Genomic DNA, 22,822 nt, shown 5'->3' on the forward strand with positions numbered 1-22,822 from the left:
TTTTCAAAATTTGGCTACGAAGGCCAAAACAATGAATTAATTTTTAGTAGCCGAAAAGAGATATTTCCACCAAGGTAGACACATCTGCAGCGGTTGTGAATATAATACCAAAAACTGTACACACACACCAGCAAATATTAGAATATGCATATATGTATACGGCCAAATATGAGCACTATATATGTATTCACACACACACATACATACGTACATATATGACAGCTTAGTCGACAGACTGGGCCACATAATTCCCGCTAGTTGGTGCAATGAAAAATGATTAAAGAAAAGCTTAACGCAGTTGTAAACGCTAAAAGCGAGAAAAATCGTTACTTAACATTTCGAATTTATGCAAATCAATAGGATCAGAGGTGATAATTTATAGCCGATGGCTGATGACTTTTGCTGCCGTATTGAGTACGCCTTGGCTTAGCGTTTTGTGATCTATGCGGGCCATAATGGTAATTTATTTTGAGCTATAACTTTGTTAATCCATAGGTAGGGTAATATTGCGATAGGTAGATAGAGCTGTAGGGAGCCGACATACGTAAATATGTACGTATACGCAGCTGCAGCCTCGCTCTTAACTTTAATTGACTTGCGCGATTTTATTGTTATTGAAACTGCCTTTTAATTAATTCCATTCTTTTTATTTAAACTGGGCTCCCTTATGTTCTATAAGTTTAGAATAAAATGATAAACAAATTATTCTGCAGTTAAAATAAGTAGAGTTATCTAAACTATAACAAAGGGGATCTTAAGGCCGGCGAGCCAATTAGATGTCCTAAATTCAGTAGTTTTCGCGAAGCGTGAGAAAAAAAAACAAAACAAGAAAACAAAAAACAAGTTTTGGGGATAGTTTAATATATATTTGAACTAAAAAAAAAAATTTCTACAATCTCCAACAATATATTGTAAGCCGAGTTATCAATAGATTCCCAGATGGCCTTGCCACTGAAGTATCCAACTTCTGTACAAGATACAACTTGCAATTTTCATCTGAAAACAAAAAAAAAAGATTATTAATTTTGATGTAATTATCTTCGATGTGAACTAAGAAAATTGGGAGAAACACGTAAAATTCGAATTTTTGGGGAAGGTAGAAAAAAAAGTGGTTTTTCAAGGAAAAAAAAAAACTCTTCAACTGGGTAAAAAAGTCGCTTAAAAAAAGTTTTTGGATGTTTTTTTTAGTTCACATAGAAGAGAAAACAATACTGAAGATAACGCATTTTGAATAAAATGGATAGCTCGTTTAGTTTTTTTGCAATCGTGTACATAAATTAGGTAAAATCGTGAAAATGAAAGGCCGAGAAAACGCGCTTCAAAGTCAACAATAAGCGCACGGTTGCTCGACGCCGCGCTACGCTCGGCTCTGTAGCTCTGCAAATACTTGGAATTTAACTCTGAAAATTTGTGTCTCATGTTCTTGAATATCTAAGCTATTGATTTCAGGAAAAAAATCGATTTTTTTGACCTTTTAATTGGCCCGCCGGCCTTAACCCTAGAAGATCATCGTTATTTTTATAACGTAGAGGTCATCCCTCGCCGATTCGACGACGGCATTACTCAAAGTCATTAATATATTATCCTACCTATCAAAACGTACGAAAATCAATATATTCACATTGCCTTGTTTATATATCTTCTAAATAAAACAATATAAAATAGTTTTTCTTAAATTTTTTTAATATAAATAAAATTTTCACAGCTCTGATTCATTTGGCTTTCGTACAAAATACAAACTAAGAAAAAAAAATTAACAATTTAAGAACATATTATTCACTGAACGGTATTTTTTCATAAAGATAATACTTTAACTAAAAAAATAAAATACTTTAAGGAAGGAAAGTTCTCATTTTGTACAAGAGGCACAAAGCTCTATTTTATGCTCCCCACAAAGACTTTTCATACATTTTGCACAAAATGATCCGTCGCTTAGCAGGGACACAAGTTGCACAAACCTTTCTCTTTTTTGTTAAATTTTTCTGGCGATTAGTATCTGTGGTATTTTCATCGTAAGAAATAACATTTTCAATATTTGATGGTAACGACGTAGACAATGTTGGTACTTCAAGTCTGTGTGTCAAGCGACTTTGAATAAGGGCAGAATGCAATTTTTTCATAAAAGCTGGACGACAAAGAGGTGTTTTATTTGTTTGAAAAACGTTGTGTGAATAAATAATGTGGCTGTTTATAAAAGCCATGTTCAATATGCCAAAAAATTGACACATTGGCCATCGATTTGTTTCGCATGAACAGCTCATGACACTAGACATTTGGTCAAAAGTATCAACGCCTGCTTTCGTTTTGTTGTTGTAAAATTCGATCATGTAAGGTTTGTTGAATTTGGGGTTTACTGCTCCTTCCTCATTACAGGATGATAATAAATATATTACTTTACTCGGCTTCGGCTTATATGATAGAAGCGTCAGCTCATTATCACAGCAAAACATTGACGTATGACACTTACGACCTTTTATATTTTTCATTTCACGCGGAATCTCTCGCTTATTAGAACATAGAGTTCCAACCATTGTCAACTTATATGGTCCATATAACAGCTAAACAGCTAGTTTTAGTCAACTCTTTTACGTAGTACTCACCAAGTGGAAAGGTGGTTTTGTTTGATCCTTTTCCCAAATACGGCATAGCATCAACCATGAAGTTTGTAACGCTATCACATATCATTACCATTTTGAGTCCATATTTTGCTGCCTTGTTTGGAACGTACATCCGGAAGCTACATTTTCCCCTGAACGACAGTAGTTGCTCGGCAATCGTAAGGTTTTCTCCAGGCGTATAGTTTTCACGGCACTTTTGAATGAACATCTCCCAAATTTTTCTAATGGGGGCAAATTTATTTATTTAAGTCTATGAATTACAATCCTTACAGACTATGATACAGAAGTTGCTTAGATTAAACTACAAATATATTACATGTATTTAAAAACTATACTAGCTACTAACTAACTATAATATAGAATTCAAAAGATTTAAAAATGCTGTTCTTGAAAGCGAGAAATCAAGAAGAACATCATTATGAACGGGTAAGGAACGTAAATCACGAGTAATGGGAGCATTACTGGCAGACGTAGTTTTAAAGTTTCCCCCATAATAATTGAATCCTTTCCAACAAGTAGGGACAATCAATTACTCCAGTAATAATATTATATTATGAGTAAAAGACAGACACAGTATAGACCTATGAATCTCTAAGGACTTGAGACTTATAAGCATGAGACGAGCAGAATATGATGGCATGGCATCAATAAAATTCAGGGACCGAAGGACATATTTGGGAAATATTTTTTGCACACGTTCCATTCTATTGATAGCTTGCTGACTACAAGGTCTCCAAATAAAAGCAGCATATTCTAAATGAGATCTAACAAAAGATGTATAGAGTAACTTAATGGTATAGGGATCAGAGAACTTAGTGGCATTCCGTCTGACGAAGCCCAACATCGAAAAAGATTTAGAAGTAATTAATATAATTTATATGGCTATTAAAAGAGAATTTGTTATCGAAGATGACGCCAAGGTCCTTAAACTCGCTAACACACTGCAGGACACATGCCGAGATCCTGTACTTAGTGCACAAAATGTTAGGTGTTTTCGAGTAAGATATTTGGAAACACTTAGATAAGTTCAACGAAAGTCGTAAATTCTGGCACCACAAGTAAAGCCTATTCATATCGGCTTGAAGTTTAATGGTATCCTCTTGCATCTTGATCGCTGGGAAGATCTTAAGGTCATCAGCATAAAGCAAAAATTTAGCAAATGTGAAACAACTTTTGATGTCATTAATAAATAACACAAATAAAAGCGGTCCCACGATACTTCCTTGCGGAACACCTGAGGTGGCAGCAAAGGAGGTAGATGAAATACCATCAATTGTTACAACACAGCGTCTATTGCTCAAATAAGAGTTTATCCATTGCAGAAATGTAGAATGAAAGCCAAGACTAGCTAATTTTTCAACTAAAATTCTATGAGAAACTTTGTCGAACGCTTTCGAAAAGTCGGTGTAAATATAGTCGACCTGGAAGCCAGCGGAGAAAGAATCAATGCAGTATTCACTAAAAACAGCCAGATTAGATACTGTAGATCTGTTAGCAATAAACCAATGCTGATTAGGGCAAATTAAAGATTTAACGGCAAAACTGAGCTTTGCATAGACCGCGTGCTCAAAAATTTTGGAAATAGTTGACAGCTTAGAGATAGGCATAGAATTCCTAACGTCATTTTTATTGTCACTTTTAAAGAAGGACGTAATGAAAGAGAGTTTCCATGCGTCAATGAAACACCCCGACGATAAAGATTTGTTGAAAATAATTTTCAGGGGATAAACGAAGGCCGGACAATTTTTTATCAAAACTGCTGAAAGTCCATCAGCATAAGTTTGAGATAATGATTTCAATTTAATTAAAGCGTTACTAATATCCTCAGAAGAGAGGCAAAGACCTCCAAAGTTCAAGGCATAATCTAAGTCAGAAGAAAAGTTGGATGGGCGATCAAGTTCGTCGTCAACAATTAGATTTAAAAAATTCAGCAAACAAGTTTGCCGTTTCAGTTGGGCTTCGCGCTTGGCTATTATCGAAAAACATACCAGTGGGAACACTGGCACTACTCCTTCTACATTTTATGTATTTCCAGATTTTTATTAGATTTTAGATTTTTTACTCGATAGATAATATTTATAACTTTTCGTCAAATTTAAATTCGACGTTAAATTTTCAGAAAAAAAATAAAAGTTTGTGCATTTTTTGTTGACTTTAAAGCTGTTTTTGACACATTTCGTAGGAACCTCCAAAATAACATAAAAAGTACAAATTCAGTTGTATGTCCAATGGATTAACAATCTCAACCGGAGTGAAACAAGGAAATTTATTATCACCTTGCTTTTTTCTATTTATTTAAATGACTCATATATCATCTCAGGAGGGCAAATGCTTTTGTATGCGTATGGCATAGTTTTATTGTCTGATAACGTAAAAAAATCACAAAAAAAAGATCAATAGTTTAGAAACTTATTGGAATTTCTGGAACTATCAAGTTAGCCTCGCTAAGTCAGTTATAATGATTTTCGACAAGATGGTAGGTTGGTGCAAAGTGAAAAATTGGTATTTAGAGGGGAGAACTTTCCAATAACGACGAAATACATATGTAAAATCGACCCGAAAACTTACTTTTAAAAACACTTTGAGAACAGGAATTGTGTAGCAAATAACAGTAGAAATGCAATATGAAGAATTTTTTTATCTAAAAGTAAAATAAGAAATGAAAATTGTTATGCGACGCAAGATTGGGATTTGAGATGTTCGAAGAAAAATTCAATTAGATGTTTTAAGGAGAATTTTTCGTCAGCCCACAATTTTTTTCGAGTTGATTTCAATTCTTTATATGGGTTTATATACACTGTTACCACACAGCACATGCCACAGTCGATATTTTCGGCATCAAATTCGGTAAACGTCTTCTGTTGGCCACCTCAGAGCAACAATTTGACGCAGTTAGACTCTTTTGTGGGGTGCAGTCAAGAACCCTACTGGGAAGCAGCATCATGAAGGAAATCATAATCCGTTAATGAAGAGGATTTTTGCGCTTTCGATTAAACCAATAATATCTTACCAATTAGTCTTGCCATAAATTCTGTGACAAATTTTAGAATGGCGCGGCGAGAAGAAATTCGCCGAAAAAAGTTCCATTATTTTTGATTTTGTTCGTATGAATTGTCTACTCATCAATAATACTCAGTTTGGTGGCAAATTGCACTTGTTAACAATGGAGTGGGGAGTAAAATCGCATTGCGGTGATTGCATAACAAAAGTGATATTTGCAGCCACTGCACAAATCGTTTTCCAGTTTCTTCGTTTTCACACAAACTTGGGATAAGATTTGACTAGGTAAGAGGGTAACTTATCTTAAATCAGTCAACTCTGCTCAGTATATGAGCATTTCTTAATTCTCAATCAGGATCTGAATTACGCTGGCCTATATTAATGCGGACAACAATAAAATGTGAGGTAGCCAGACAGGTCTGATTAATAATTAATGAAAACAGAACTAATATAGGTTCCTCACCAATCTACATCGGCTTTCCGTTAGTACAGTGGCTGGTATCATAACCGAGCACTGCCTAAAGGTGACATACAGGGGGCGTGTAATTTTGATTGACGTCTTTCGCAGCTGCAGGATCGAGAAGGAAGTGGGAAGTGTTGAACACCTTCTCTGCCACTGTCCCACTCTGGGACAGCGATATTGCTGGTATCGATACTTACCTCTTTAGAAGTCTGACATACTTGGAATCTGGGACACTCACAATATTTCTTAGTTTATTAGAGAGAGGAGTGCTGGGCAAATACCCAAACTTGTAAGGTCGCAAAATCCTTCTCGCCACGTATGGTCGGAGGTTTTCGAGGGATTTTCTGTGGATGACAAAATTTCAGCTCTCAAATTTCGTGGCTGTCCTTTTAGGTCACTATCCGCGAGGTATGAATGCTGTGAGACTTGGGATTACTTCGAGTCCTTTTTGCATGAGCTGTAGGCTGGAATCAGTGGATCACCTTTTCCTTAGTGCTCCTGCTCTCGCGATACTAAGATTTAGGCAACCCAGTTCTCATTTCTTTCCTACTCCGTTTGATATAGCAGGTCTTGATATCAAAAATTCTATGAACTTCATCAGCAGTAATCGCTTGTAATCCACAAATACTCAACCGTCCCCCTCCTTCTCCCCACCCTCTCCTCTCTCTACCTTCGTCCTATCGGCTTCCTTCACCTTATTTTGCTTGCACTGGATTCACAACGGATGAATTTGATTTTTTCGTCCACGTGGGCCCACTCTCTAGGCAACCATTCTAACCTTATTAAACCTAGAGAGGCGAATTAGTTTCCCCTCATTACGTATTGGAAGGGGAAACTTGAGTCCAAACAAGTGGCAGCGCAATAAGTCTGCATGCGCATTTGGGAAACTGCACACCTAAAAGAAGAGTGACAGCCATCGTAGCTTAACCTAATCTAAAAAACCTAAGTACTGGCTTATTCGAAACAAAATGACTTATCTGACTTAAAGAAAAAAGGCTTCACAAAAAGGCAGTTTTTTATGTAATTTATATGCATTTCTAAAGCTACAGTGAGTGATTAATAGTTTAAGCATCGACTTAGAACGGGTCAACTAAGTGCTTGATAGGTAGAATCTGGAAGAACTTTTAAAATGGTATTGGCAAAAGGCCTCAGCAATGCCCATTATTTATATGCACACAAACATACAAACATACATGTGCACGTGCATACTCACATACACAAAATTATCATTGCTTTCATTTTATACCAAGCCCTACTGTCCCTAAGATTTAACTATCAGTTATCAGTCAAAAAAAAAATAATAAATTGTCAAACGCTCACTAAAATAAATAAATACCGACTTTTTATATTTTTTCAATTTGTTTTCTATTCCTGCTACCCTCAGCAAGAAAGCGGCATATCTCTCGACTCATTCTGCATACATCTGCATGTATGTATGGCTGTATATATTTACATATCGCGCGCATAAAACGAGGTGATACGATCAATTGCGAGAGTGCGATCATTTGGGTGTGCTTGAGTTCTCTCCACATACATACATACATACGTAGCTCGCTAGCATAGTAACTCACCAAATGGTTTTTAGGTTTTACTTACTGTTTTACTTATCACTTGTTTGTTTTGTTGTCGGCAAACAATTGTGGCATGCAACATGTGCAAATAAAAGTATAGCATGCGGGCTGTGTCTACCTCAATGTAAATGTGGTTCTGCAGTCAATATTTTCTACCAACAAATTCATTACTCAGTAAATGCATGCAATTCACCACAAGTCAAATGAAGTGGTTGAGAGGAATTGAGTGAGAAATAGTGGCTTAAAATAATTTTATTGCATTTGAATATGGAATTCGTGTGCTTACTTGCGATGAGTAGAATTACTATATGTATTGAGTTAAGACTTTTTATTCAATATTTTGTTTTTGTTTATCTACAGATGCCTATAATAAAGAATTTTGTTAAATTAAATTACAAATTTAAAAAATAAAATTAGGGGAAAACAAGTAAAAGAGAACCTGGGTAAGGGAGCCAACCCATATTAATGACTCTAAGGACTACCGATTAATTCTTGTTAACCCTTTAGTTGCGAGTGCCACCCTCAAATGAAAGATGTTTGTAAAAATTAATTGGTTTTTAATCCAAAGTGATTTTAGTGTAATAAAGATATTGGCTTTACCTTCTATGTCCCTTCCTTCTAGACACTAATTTTTTTTCGTTCCAAACTTTTCAAAAAATTCAGCATGTTTTTTTTAGACACTAATTTTCATTTCAAATTAAAAAAAATTCAATAGATTCCGTTTTTCTTGATACTACTCCTTTTTTTGTTTCAAGCCTTAAAAAATGCAATATGTGATACTAAAATTTTTATTTTCATTTCAAACCTTAAATAATTCAATATGTTCCTTTTCTTAGATACTAATATTTTTTTCGTTGCAAACCTTCAAAAAATTCAATTTGTTCCTTTTTTAAATACTTTTTTTTCGTTTCAAACCTTAAGCAATTACTCCTTTTTTCTAGGTACTATTTTTTTTTTCGCTTCAAACCTTAACAAAATTCAATAGATTCCTTTCTTAAAATACTATTTTTTTTTCAAACTTTAAAAAAAAATTTAATTTTAATTTAATTTTTTTAATACTTTTTTTTCGTTTCGAAATTTAAAAAATCAATAGATTCCTTTTTTCTAGATTAAATTGTTTTCGTTTCAACCTTAAAAATTCAATATACTCCAATTTTTTAGATACTAAATTTATTTTTTTTTTTTTCATTTCAAGCCTTAAAAAAATTCAATATGTTTTTTTTTTAGATACTAATATTTTTTTTTTCGTCTCAAACCTTCAAAAAATTCAATATTTTCCTTTTCCTTTCAAATTTTTCCAATTTCTTCCTTTTCTTAGATACTTTAATACCTTTTTTTAGATTCTTAAATACAATTTTGTTTTCAGATCTTCAAAAAAATGTAATATGTTCATTTTTAAAAAACTTTTTTTGCTTCAAAACTTAAAAAATTCAATAGATTCTTTTTTTCTATATACTATTTTTTTTGTTTCAAACCCTAAAAAATTCAATATACTAAATTTTTTTTTTCATTTCAAACCTTTAAAAATTTCGATATGTTTTTTTCTTAGATACAAATTTTTCAAACCTTAAAAAATTCAATGGATTTAATTTTTAAATACAATTTTTTTTTTCAGATCTTCAAAAAAATTTAATATGTTGATTTTTAAAATACTTTTTTCGTTTCAAAACTTAAAAAAATTCAATAGATTCTTTTTTTCTAATATATATACTAATTTTTATGGGTTTCAAACCTTAAACAATTCAACATACTAATGTTTTTTTTTAATTTCAAACCTTAAAAAATTTCAATATGTTCATTTTCTTAGATACAAATTTTTCTGTTTTTTTGTTTTAAACCTTAAAAAATTCAATACATTTCATTTTTAAATACTAGTTTTTTTTTAAATCTTAAAAAAAATGAAACATGTTCATTTTGTAAAATACTTTTTTTCGTTTAAAAAATTTAAAAAAATTTAATAGATTCTTTTTTTCTAGATACTAATTTTTTTTTGTTTCAAACTTTAAAAAATTCAATATACTAACTTTTTTTTTCATTTCAAACCTTTCAATTTTTTCTGTTTTCTTGTTTCAAACCTTAAAAAATTCAATAGATTTCATTTATAATACCATTCTTTTTAAATCTGCAAAAAAATTAAACATGTTCATTTTTAAAATACTTTTTTTCGTTTCAAAACTTAAAAAAAATTCAATAGATTCTCTTTTTCTATATACTAATTTTTTTAATTAATTAAACATTCAATATGTTCCTATTTTCTAGATACTAAATTTTTGTGTCCTTTCAAAGCTTAGCAAAAAATCAATATTACTTCTTTTATATTAGATAATATTTTTTTGTTGGTTTAAAACCTTTAATAAAATTCAATAGATTCTTTTTTTCTAGATATAGATAAAAATTCAATATGTTGCTTTTTTAAAGTACTCTTTTTTTATTAGAAACCTTACAAAAAATTACAACTATTTCGCCTGGTACAGTTCTCGCTGATACTGCGTTGTTGATTCCTGCTGCAATGGCCTTTGATGACTTAAAAGGGATCTTGTCAAGTGTCACACTTAAATTATCAGTGGTGCAAGTCGTTTGCCATCACGTCGTTGTGTTAATTTTTTGGGCTTAAGGGCAATTAAACCAGATTTTTGAACCGCCCAAGTGATGTCTCTTGTAAAAAAACGAAATTTCAATAGCTTTAAATTTTTCCGAGAGACACCAGGAAATCGATAGATAAAGACAGCGTATCTATTTTAATGACCGTATGTGTACCATATATATGAAGAATATAATTATTTTAGACAACGAAAGTCGTTCATGTTTAAAATTGGTTGATGCTATTGGCACACCTTGAAATTTGAGGTTTGATTGAATGTTCCACGTGGCTCAAGTTTGATTTGCTCTAACTTTGAAATAAAAATTGCAGTCAAATTGTGCAGGTTAAAATGTTTTTATTTCTAAATTGGTGTAATTTATCCAACAGAGCGCACATTAGGCTGACTTTTATAGGGTGGCCCATATAGCGTTTGCTTTTTGAACCACCTACAACTCACACTCTCACACTGCCAAAGTTACACTCGCGCTTTTGGCTACCGTTTTTGAATTCCGATATCAATTCGCCGCCTCGGAGCTGTCATTTAAGCTATTTTTTGTGGGGAGCCGTTAAGGACAAATGCTAAGCGAACCATCCAGAGACGATTGATACTTTAAAACACGAAATCGAAGTTGCCATTCATGAAATTGGAGCCCAAACAATCGAAAATGTGCTTAAAAATTTGGGTTGATCGAATGGCCTACTGTAAAGCCAATCGTGGCAGCCATTTGAACGATATTAATTTTTATTCATAAATGACAATGTTAAATCCTCAAAATAAAAAAAAAAGTTTGAAAAAATATTGATTCGTTTTTTTTTTGTATAGCCGATTCAAAAAGCAAATTTTACATGTCCCACCCTATATATGCATATAACCCATTCCAAACAAATTTTACAAGTGAAATTTATACCAGTGTACGTACAACAACAGTTTACCTATACTGACTTGCATATCAGTGAGGAGTCCGAGTGAATCATTTCTTATGTTTTGCCCTCATACGAGTACCTGATGCACTCATTGCCGGCACATTTTTCAATTTCCCTTTCGTTGCCGATAAGCCGCAAACAATCGGTACTTATTCGGAGAGTGTAGAGATAACAAGCGAGTGTGAGTGAGCGAATGAGTGGAGACGAAATGAAGTTGTTCTACAACTGTTTGCACTACTTGAGTGGGCCATATTCAACACGACCGATCGGGCTCTCTGGCGGCGGTGGTGGCGGTGAGTCGCTTGCTTGGCGCTAGCCGGCCGGAGTTGCTTGAGTTAACGTTGGCGCTGGCGTTGGTGCCAGTACTGTTGGCAACTTTGCGAAATCGTTGAATTCAGTCGATCGCGACTTTAGCTTTAATCCATACATAAGTGTCGATTGTTGATTGTCGTCGGTTAGCGGTCTGAAGTTCGGTTGATTGAATTCGAAGCGTCTGTGTGTTATACTCTCGTAGTACGAAGCAGGCGCGTTTTTCTTTTGTTTGTTGAATGCAAAGTGGCGTAGTGCTGCCGAAGCGGTTTTTTTATGTGAGATTTTTATTTGATTGTTTTCTATAATAAAATATTTATAATACGAAAAGTGTTTTTGTTTTATACAAATGCAAATTGCTGGTATTCAAAGTAAAGGCGTGTGAACTTTTTTGTGCATTGTGAAGTTTCTGAATGAATTAGAAAACGTAAAACACGAATTGTGAAGAAGTGGAGAAGAAGAAATATTAATGCAAATTGAATCAGAAATTAAATGGTGAATTTTTTGTATTAAGAAAAAAATTAAAATAATAATAATAAATAAAAAAATTATAGAATTCCATCCAAGTGATCGCAAACATATTTGCAAAATTGTCGGCGTATGCCTTTTCTGCATAAAACGGACATCGCTCCTAGTCTTCTTGCTGCGCTGCCTATTTTATTTATTGTTTTTATTGCCCCTCTTCGATTGCTTATTAGGTATGCTGCGCGTATAGCAGCCGCCGCCATCCAACGTTCCAAGTTCAAGTTCAACGCATGTGGCAGCCACAAATAGTTAAAGCGCGCAACATCAATAGTTTTTTTTCTCTCAACTTTTTTGCCGCATGAAAGCATATATGCACACATGCAGATACAAAAATATCTATGTATATTTGCAAATTTGCATATGTGGTGTTGGTGTAGTTTTACTTGGTAGTGCTGTGCAGTGGCGAACCACTCCGGATGCATCCCTTTCGGCTTCCCTCCTCAGACGTAGTACTCATCTCTCATCTGCCATAAACACCGACTGTATCTGATGGTTATAACGCGTTTCTTCTATATGCATACATACATACATACACACATCCGTATGTGCATCAAAGTGCTATTCCCTGCTGTTTATTTGTGTTAATGCGATGGAATGTAATTATGCAAAAAGTGCTTCGAGTGCAAGTATCTGCAAGATATGAAATTGTAAAAGAAGTAGGAGTAAGTGAGTTGCACATACAAACATACATACACATATGTACAAGTGAAGAGTAGTCATACAGTGCGCCTAATGAATTTGTAAGTGCTAAACAGTGTCGAAAGTGCTAAATGAGCCAACAAACTACGACAAATTTTTAAAAGCAATTTGAAAAAGTTCACCGAAAGCCAATTCGGCAAAATTAATAATTTAAATACATACATATATATGTAGGTACGAGCACCCATATTCGTATAATTGTTTATAAATAAAAAAAAGCATAATTATTTTTGATGAGCCTTAGCCTACTTGCAGAAACAGTGAATAAAGCTTGTCGAATTCGTTCAGAAAAAAAAAAAAACAATTTGGTATACTCAACGTCGAAATTTCACGTCTATTCCTATGTTCATATTAGGTTGAGGGAAAAAGAAATCCATTATTTTTGTGTAAAATTTGTGTCCAAATGGTCGCTCTTTAGCTCCTGGACGATGCTATAACTACTAACATGCCGGTCAACTTTGATTATTTCTGTGATTTTAGTCGACTATTCTGAGGCCGCCGTTGCCGAATGGGTTGGTGCGTGATTACCCTTCGGAATTCACAGAGAGAACGTTGGTTCGAATCTCGGTGAAACACTAAAAATTAAGAAAAACATTTTTCTAATAGCAGTCGCCAGTCGGCAAGCAATGGCAAACCTCCTAAGGTAAAGCTCTTCATAAAAATATCTGCCGTTCGGAGTCGGTTTGAAACTGAAGGTCCCTCCATTTGTGGAACAACATCAAGACGCACACCACAAATAGAAGGAGGAGCTCGGCCAAATACCCAAAAAGGGTGTACGCGCCAATTATATATATATATATATATATATTCTGTGATTTTGTAGACATTTTCGACGTTATAGCACAATTAGCTATTACAGTATCGGCACGATAAACACTATTCACAATTTCAGCGGTCTGACTTGCATTTTCGCCTTTATCAAAGAAAAGCTGTAAAATGTACCGTATTTTCTCCTTCTTGACTTTCGCTGTTAACACCCTTTTAACTCACAACTGAATGGAAAAAATAAAAAAACAGTAAATGAATTTTTTAGTGAGTATAAAATGTCACCTTGTCAACGAGCATAAATTTTAAAGGTACCCGGAGGTCTAGAAATTTCAGAAAATCGATTGGTTGTTTTGCCGATATTTCGAAATTGTACAATCTTAAGACCATACTGTGAAAATTTTATGCTGAAATTCCCAATATTATAGCTTCTACATCCCATTAATTAGGTAGAGAGCGGTCCGCGCCCCCCCTTTACCTCAAACTTTATACTCATTTATCTCGAAACGACTTTTTTTGGCCTGGTGTTGTCAAAAAAAAAAATCAAATCAAAATCGATTTGGTCTGAAATTGTTTTATGTTTTTCACAACATCAATGGCTAACCCCCGTACTAAATCATTTTATTATTTCAATTAGATATTTCGTATTTTTTTTATTAAAAAACTTAAAAAACCCCGATTTTTTGAGTGCCAAATTCAAAACCGTACCATTTTGTCAATTTTTTTTATTCTAGTACGGGACATAGCTACAGTCAAACTGATTAATAATTTTTTTGGTTTTTGTGGTTCAGATAAATAGAAGAGCAAACATGGACAACACCGTCCAGCTCTAATTTTTCGGGAGGGTCAAGTTCAGCGCCACTTTTAAAATTATTAAAATAAAAAAAAATCATTTTTGTATGTAAAAAAAAAAATTAAATAAAAACCCTAAAAAATATGAATATTGTTTTTCATGTTTTTATTCTAAAAATAAAATGCATGCAAAACTTAGGTTTTTCGAGCTTTACACCACAGGGACCCCTTTAATTGTTTGATCGATACTTTACTAGATTTCGATTATAATGGATTTCTTTTTCACCAAACTAACTCTTCATTTATACTTAGTTATACAGGGTGATTCATCTAGCGCATGAAGCTTAATTTAATTCGGCTATAAATAAATAAAAACACATGACTATTTATGAAAGAGTATTTTTTTATTAAAAAAAGAAAAAATTTCCGTTAATTTTTGTCTTTTGTTCATTTACTGATATAGCTGGCTTTAAAGTATACCAATCGGTGAACCCAACGTTTTATAAACGTCGTATAATCACCAAACTTAATTTTTCGTAATTTATGGATTTTTTTTTTTATCAATATTGGCTTAGTAGCAAAACAAAAAACACTTTGCTTTATTTTATTCTCTTTTATCAATTTACAATCTTGGCACAATTACAAAAGAAAATGAAAAAAATTTGTTTTTGTTTATTTCTTACTTTTTTATCAACTTGTAATCATGATGCAATCGACAAAAAATTAAAACAAAAGAAATTTGTTTTATTTTATAATTTGTTATTTTCTTTTTTATTTTATACATTTTTTAGTCAACTTGTAACTTCACAGCCAAAAGAAAAATTACAAGAAATTAAGATTGGTTTATGGTTTTTTGTTTATAGCGATTTTTTATAAGCTAATTTAATTTTGCTACAATCGACAACCTAAAAAATAATTTTATTTTATTTTAAAATTGTTTTGTTTTGCATATTATACATTTTTTCATCCACTGGTCAACTTGGTGTCATTACGAGAAAAAACTTCAAAAAATATTTTCTATATTAAAAGTTTTGTTTCAACCTTAGGCTAATCATAATAAATACTTTCAAGAAAATATTGTTTTTGTACTTTACAAAGTTTTTTATTAACAATATTGGCATGGCAATTGAAAAAATTAAAAAAAAAGATTTTTGTTTTATTAATGATATTAAACGCCAAAAAAATGAAAAAAATATATAATTTTTTTGTATCACTTTGCAATATTGGCGTAATCACCAAAAGAAGAACTTAAAAAAAATTTATTTTATATTTTTTTACAACTTAAAACTTGGTACAATCGACAAAAATTGTGAAAAAAATCCTTTTATTTTAAGTCACTATTTTTTTTTTAATTTTGAAAAAAAAAGTTTTTTATTTATAAATTTTTTTATTATTATAACTATCCATCTTTGTGCAATTTCTAAAAAACTTTAACATTTTTTTTTTAATTTTAGGGATTTTTTATTATTTTATATTCTAAATTTTTTTTATTTATGGTATTTCAAGTTACAATTTTTTTTTAATTTTGAAAAAAAAAATGCATTTATAAATTTCTTTTATTCACCATCCATCTTTGTGCAATTACTATAAAACTTCAAATAAAAATCTTTAATTTTATTAATTTTTGTATTACTTTATGTTCTAAATTTTCTTAAATTTTATGATGTTTATTAGTAAATTTACAATTTTGGTACAATCACGAAAAAACCTAACAGTTTTTTTCTAAAAAAATGAAAAAAATATATAATTTTTTTGTATCACTTTGCAATATTGGTGTAATCACCAAAACAAGAACTAAAAAAAATTATTTTTTATTTTTTTTACCAACTTAAAACTTGGTACAGTCGAAAAAAGTCCTAAAAATATCATGTAATAATCAAGAAAACTTCAAGAAATAAGTTTTTTTGTAATTTTTTATCAACTTGTAATATTGGTAACAAAAACTAGTTTCAAAAAAATTAAATGTTGTTATTATACATTTTTTCATCATCTTAAAACTTAGTACAATCGACAAAAGACCTTAAAACATGCGTTTTATTTTACTTTACTTATTTGTTTTATTTAAAAATTTCTTTTTTTTAGTTTATTAATTTTTTTATTCCAAATTTTTTTTATTTAGTGATGTGTTTTAGTTAATTTACAATTTTTGTACAATACCGAAAAAAAACTAAACAAATTTTTTTCTAGATAATATTATTAATTTTTTAATACAAAAGACCGTAAAAGTAATATTTATTTTATTATGTATAATATTTTTTATAATTTTTTTTTTTTTTTTGTAATTTTATTAATTTACAATTTTAATAATAATAAAGAAAACTTCAAGAAATAACTTTTTTTATAATTTATTTTATCAACTAGTAATATTGGTAACAAAAACAAATTTCGAAAAAATAAAATATTTTAGTATTAATTTTTTTATCAACTTAAAACTTAGTTAAATCTACAAAAGACCTTTAAACATTCGTTTTATTTTACTTTATTTATTTGTTTTATTTATAAGTTTCTTATTTTTTATTTTATCAATTTTTTTTTTTCTTAAAAATTAAATTAAAATTAAAAATTAAATTAAATTAAAACCTTTATTTTTAATATAATAAGCAAGTAAACTTCAGGAATTTCTTTTTTATTTTATAATTTTTTTTAGCAATTTACAATCTTTTTACAGTCGAAAAAAGAATTACAAATATTTCTTGTATTTTATTTTACATTTTTTTATTGAAATTAGTATAACTATTGAACATATTTTTTCCTTTTCATTGATATATTCATTATACAATTGGGAGTGCGTTTTTAATTGAACTTTTTTAAGTCACATACATATCTGCTAACTTCACTGCACTTGGCTAGAAACCTCTGGACAGTAAATGCGATATAAGCCGGACCATTGTCTTGATGGTGAAGTCATGTCTTGGCCTTCCACAATTCGGATCTTTTTGTCCACCAGTTCCTTACTTTGAACTTGAAACATCAAATGATGGAAAAAGATTCGCCTTAGTCAATGGCCAACTGCATTTTTTCTTTCCAAAAGTTTCTCAAAAAACCATTTGCGCAGGTGCATCTGAGCAACTAGTGAATGCAAACAAATGTATTTCTTTAATTTTAAACAAGCATACAAACCATGCAGGTGTTAATTGATTAAATATGCATGTGAACGTCTGAGTAATAATTATGACATTTAACTGCTAAAATTAATTGAAATCTATAAAAATTTTATTTTTCTATTTAACACGCTTTCAGTAATTGCATACTTTCTGCAAGATTTTACACTTGTCATTACTTCAATAGCTATGCATGTACGCTTTAGAGATTCGTATCAAAAAACCATCTGCAGCAAAATTCACTAAAGTGCGCAACCTGTTGAAATACCGTTGTCTAATAGTACTGTTTTTGATAAAATCTCGGAAATATGAAAATATTGCCTTCTTAAGTGCTCTCGCTAAGATACTTAACTCAACTCGCTTAATTTAAAACTTTTTTTTTTTTTGTGCTCATTTCACAAAAACAAAAATTTGGACGAAAAATTTCAAATATATGTAGGTTTGCATCCCCATTAATTATTCTGTATAGTCCAAAAAATTATAATTTTCGGATGACGGCACCGACAAACACCGTTTTCAAAACTTATTTCTAAATTTTTTTAGGGCCTTAAAACTCGCTACTAATATAGATATGTACGCATAGGGGTGGTCTATCTAACGCTTGAACTATCAATTTTTTGGATTTTTCTTCTTTATGAGCGCAGTAAAAATGCCAAATAAAGCCAAGTTCTTCTCCACTGGTTCCTTCCAAAGCCGTGGAGCCCTTCCTCCAACTCTGCTACCACCCCATCCTATTCATGTTTTGCGATTGCTGCTCGTCGTTTGTCGGATATCAATACGGGCTGTTGCGGTAACGTAGAACCGATTGCCGTGGGAACGACCTTCGGGTGTCGTATCGAATACTTTCAGAGGTGGTGCGTTTGTGTCTATTCGGAGCCAGCAGAGCCGCTGAATCCTAATTCCCTACAGTACCTATACCTACGTTTTCATCTCATATAGCTCATCCCAAGAGTACATCTTATAAAGCTTATCGATTCACGGCCTTCCATATAAATACTCGTAGTTAAAATAACCTCCATGTTGTGCCAGAAACATTATTTATGATATATGTATAAAATATGTACAAAAAGGATCGCTTTTCAGTTGAACAAATATGCTGAAAAATTGGGCTGACTGAATGTGCTGCTGGTTGAAGTTAGTTGTGGAAGTAATTTGAATAAAATTGTGTTCATGTTTAATGGCAAAATTTACTCTTTCCCTTAAGAAAGAATCATTGCAAAATGGTCATGCGTCCTTTAGCCGAAATAAATTAAATTCCAAAGGCTAGACGGCCGAAATCAGATACCGATATTTGACAAAATTTTATAGTATAGCAAACTTTTTCTTACTACATTTTAAGTTATAGTTTTCGTTTGACTGTGTTTTTCATAAAATATTCCATATAGTGCCATTTGCACGAAATTGGCTAAATATGTGGAATCTGACTCAGTACCTACTGAGCTGTTGGAAAAGGTTATATAGGAGTGCTTAGTATTGAAAGAGAACTAAAGGCCAGTGACACTCAAGCTTCAATGAATATTTCGCACTGTGTGCAGCTCTAGTAGATATAATTACATCAGTACGACTAGGTATCTTGGTATGTATATATGTACATGTATAGGTGTGAAAATTATTGAGTGAATCAATCTGATAAGATTTTACGAAGCAGTTCAGTGATAAGTGATTAGATAGAGATTCCTGGTAGGAGGTTATTCATTACCAAAATAATACGAACGCATGAATGCATATATGAAAGAAAAGAAAAGCTTTGCAAAAAATAAATGTATGTACTTAAATTGGAAAACAGTAAAATGCAAGAAACTGCAAAAAATTGAAGCTAATATTAATTGAATCTAAAATGAATTGAGTCTTGATTTTTTTACAAGTTTTATATCACCTAAAACTGCTTTGTAGCCAGTGCTGCGACTTTGTATGCTGGTACTTTATAGTAAATTGTTATATATATATAAAGTTGCAAATAAATAAATAAAGCAAAAATAGATTTCATTCCCAAAAAGTATTTAAATGATAGCCACATCATTCTTTCATAAACCGGTTGAATTGTTCTGAAAAAGACCAACACTCAACAACAGGTGGCGCAAAATTAATCATCTATAAACATTTTTTTTAAATTTTTTTACTGAATAAAAAAAATTATATATACAAAGTGGTTCAAAATTAATCATCCAAAAAATTTTTATTTTTTATTTTTTTTTATTAAATAAAAAAAAATGATTTTGAGTGATGGATGATATGCGCAAAGGGGTGCAAAACTAATCATCCAAAAAAAATTGTATTTTTTTACTAAACAAAAAAAAATTATTTTGAGTGATGGATGATATACACAAAGAGGGGTAAAATAAATCATCTAATTTGTTTTTTTTTAATTTCTTTACTTAATATAAAAATGATTTTGAGTAATGGATGATCTATACAAACTGGCGCAAAATTAATCATCCAATTTTGTTTTTGAAAAACTTTTTTACTTAATAGAAAAAATGATTTTAAGTGATGAATGATATATACAAAGTGGTGCAAAATTAATCACCCAAAAAAATGTTTATATATATTATTATTTTTTTACTAAATAAAAAAAATAATTTTGAGTGATGGATGATATGCGCAAAGGGGCGCAAAATTAATCATCCAAAAATGTTTTTATTTTTTTCTAATATAAATAAAAAAAAAATGATTTTGAGTAATGTATGATATACACAAAGGGGGACAAAATTAATCATCCAATTTGTTTTTTTTTTTAATATCTTTACTTAATGAAAAAATGATTTTGAGTAATGGATGATCTATACAAACTGGCGCAAAATTAATCATCCAATTTGGTTTTTGAAAAACTTTTTTACTTAATCGAAAAAATGATTTTGAGTGATGGATGATATACACAAAGGGGCGCGAAATTATAGATGATCTATATAAATGGCGGCCGCCGTAGTCGAATGGGTTAGTGCGTGATTACCATTCGGAATTCACAGAGAGATCGTTGGTTCGAATCTCGGTGAAAGCAAAATTAATAAAAAACATTTTTCTATATTAATAGCGGTCGCCCCTCGGCAGGCAATGGCATACCTCCGAGTGTATTTCTGCCATGAAAAAGCTCCTCATAAAAATATCAGCCGTTCGGAGTCGGCTTGAAACTGTAGGTCTCTCCATTTGTGGAACAACACAAACACGCACACCACAAATAGGAGGAGGAGCTCGCCCAAGCACCTAACAGAAGTGTGCGCGCCAATTATTTATTTTTTGGTTTTTTATATAAAGTGGCACAAAATTAATCATCCAATTTTTTTTTTTTTTTTTTAAATTTTACTCAATAAAAAAATATTTTGAGTGATGGATGATTTTGTACACATATACAAAGTGGTGCAAAACTATTTTTTTTGTTAACTTTTTTTACTTAATAAAAGAAAAATTATTTTGAGTTCGCTCCTTTGCTTGTCTGTTTGTATACTGGTGCTGTCCAGTTGACAAATGTCAAATATGGATGATGTATAACGACAATTCCGATAAGGTGACGAATTTTGCGCCACCTTCCTGTAAGCAAACTCAATTTAAAGAATTTAATTAGAGGATGAGTAACTGATTAAAAAAAAAAATTAAATATGGGTTGAATGCTTATGAAATCTCTATATAAAATCTCTTTTTGATATCGGCAATTGCAGGAATTCCCAACACACAATTGTGAGCTTCCTAAGAAACAGTGGATTTGTTGCATGAAGTTTCATACTTAATTCCAATTGAGATATTGATGCAGGAAGGTCGGAAGCTTTTAGAAGAAACGTGCCAGTTTTCAAGCAATCATTTTTTGGGTTAATGACAAACTCTTTTCCTTTTGAAAAATCCAAGGAAGAACAAAATCGCCGGCGTCGCATTGTATGATCTTATTGGCCAACTACCACCGCCTCGGCGCGGATTAAGAACATTTTCGCTTTGTCTCCTCCAAAAAACAAATTAAATCTGGGACTCAATTATATTCGGGATAGACACAGTTGGTTTAGCAACCAGTTTTTCAGGCACCGCACACCCGGTTATAGCGACAGCGATTTCAAAAATGGATACTTTAAAATCCGCCTAAAAAAACCTAAAAACTAGAACGACTCTAACCTAGGCCCATAACAGTACCGAAAAGAAGTTTGCCGTATATCTTTGAATTTCAAATCTTTTTGTAAGCTGATTTGGAAACAAAAATTTTATTTTTTATTTTTTTCATCATATCTTCGGTACTTATAGTCGGACATTGGACTATGATATATCGATAATTTTGTCGTAAGAAACCAACTTTCAAAGCTCATTGACCTCAAGGTTTTTATTTTATTACTCACCCTTCATAACTAAGTTCTTATCACCCTAACGTGCCACCTTAATGTCAGTAAATTAGAGGTAGTCAAAAGTTATTAAATTTTTGCTGGAGAAGCGTTTCTATTAAACCAGTAGAAGTGTTAACAAAAAAACAGAAACAAATTTGTATTATATAATTAAAAAAATGCCTACGTTCGGTTAAGAAATGTTTTTTTCGAAATTATCTCTTCAAAAATATTTTACACTTAGGGTTAAATTATTCAAAAACAAATTTGGTTGCTTAATTTTGCGCCACCTTGCACAACATAATTCAACATATTTAGTTATTAAAAAAACCAAGTGGCTAACTAAATTTGCATCTGCCATAAATATCAATTTTTAGTGCAATATTTTTTTAATAAAATTTTTTTTAATTGTTTACTTACTTACTCATAACTTCTTCATTTCATTAATGTGCCAAGATGATTGCGATGATTGACATTAATGTAAATATTGATCGCTTTCAGTGGCATTGAAACACTTTATTATCGCTTAAAGCATAATTTATGATCCATACTTTTTTCTCTGACTTTGAAGTGATTGTAATTGCGCTGATAATGATTTTTGAACACCCAGGGGATGGTTCAGAGGAATTAATGGTGCCTCTAAGATTAGGCATGATTAAGTATTAAAAAAGGCCGTGGAAAACCAAGCTTTGGTAATTTATGTACTTATATAATGAATGTATGAGCATTAGGTGGGGTCAATTTTTTTCGACATCGTGACTGGCATATTCGAAGTCAACATAAAATTAGAAGAAAAAAAAACCACTAGGCTAATTTTCGTTTATCAGACCTGTCATTTTCGAGTTCCCCGAATTTTAAAAGCAGCTATCTTAAATTAATACGAACTTTATATGAAGATTTATATTTACTTAAGTATTATGAATGATATTTTTTTTAAAGCAAACACCTTTTTCTATCATTTTATTGTTTCACGCACGATAAATAAGAAATACATATCAAAAATATCCACATTTTCTTCTATATGCATAAAATACTCCTGAACATTTGCTTTATACGAAAGAAAATAGTCAACATCGCTCGCAAAAAAAAAATCTGAAAAATCAACGCAATGCGACTTTAAATATTCACTTTATTTTTATTTTTATTAAATTGAATGGGCTATAAAGTATGGGTATGCCA

General features: G+C 31.5%; 1 protein-coding gene across 1 annotated transcript in view; it reads left to right on the forward strand.

The window, feature by feature from the left end:
- Positions 1–11,514: 11,514 nt before the first annotated feature.
- LOC128857654 (protein sprint-like) overlaps positions 11,515–22,822 on the forward strand; it is a 124,054-nt gene continuing 112,746 nt past the window's right edge. The window contains exon 1 of the mRNA XM_054093402.1: positions 11,515–11,961. The gene's annotated coding sequence lies outside the window, so the exon portion shown is untranslated. The remainder of the gene's footprint in view (positions 11,962–22,822) is intronic.

This window comes from Anastrepha ludens, chromosome 3 (assembly GCF_028408465.1).
Source record: "Anastrepha ludens isolate Willacy chromosome 3, idAnaLude1.1, whole genome shotgun sequence".
Lineage (NCBI taxonomy): Eukaryota > Metazoa > Arthropoda > Insecta > Diptera > Tephritidae > Anastrepha > Anastrepha ludens.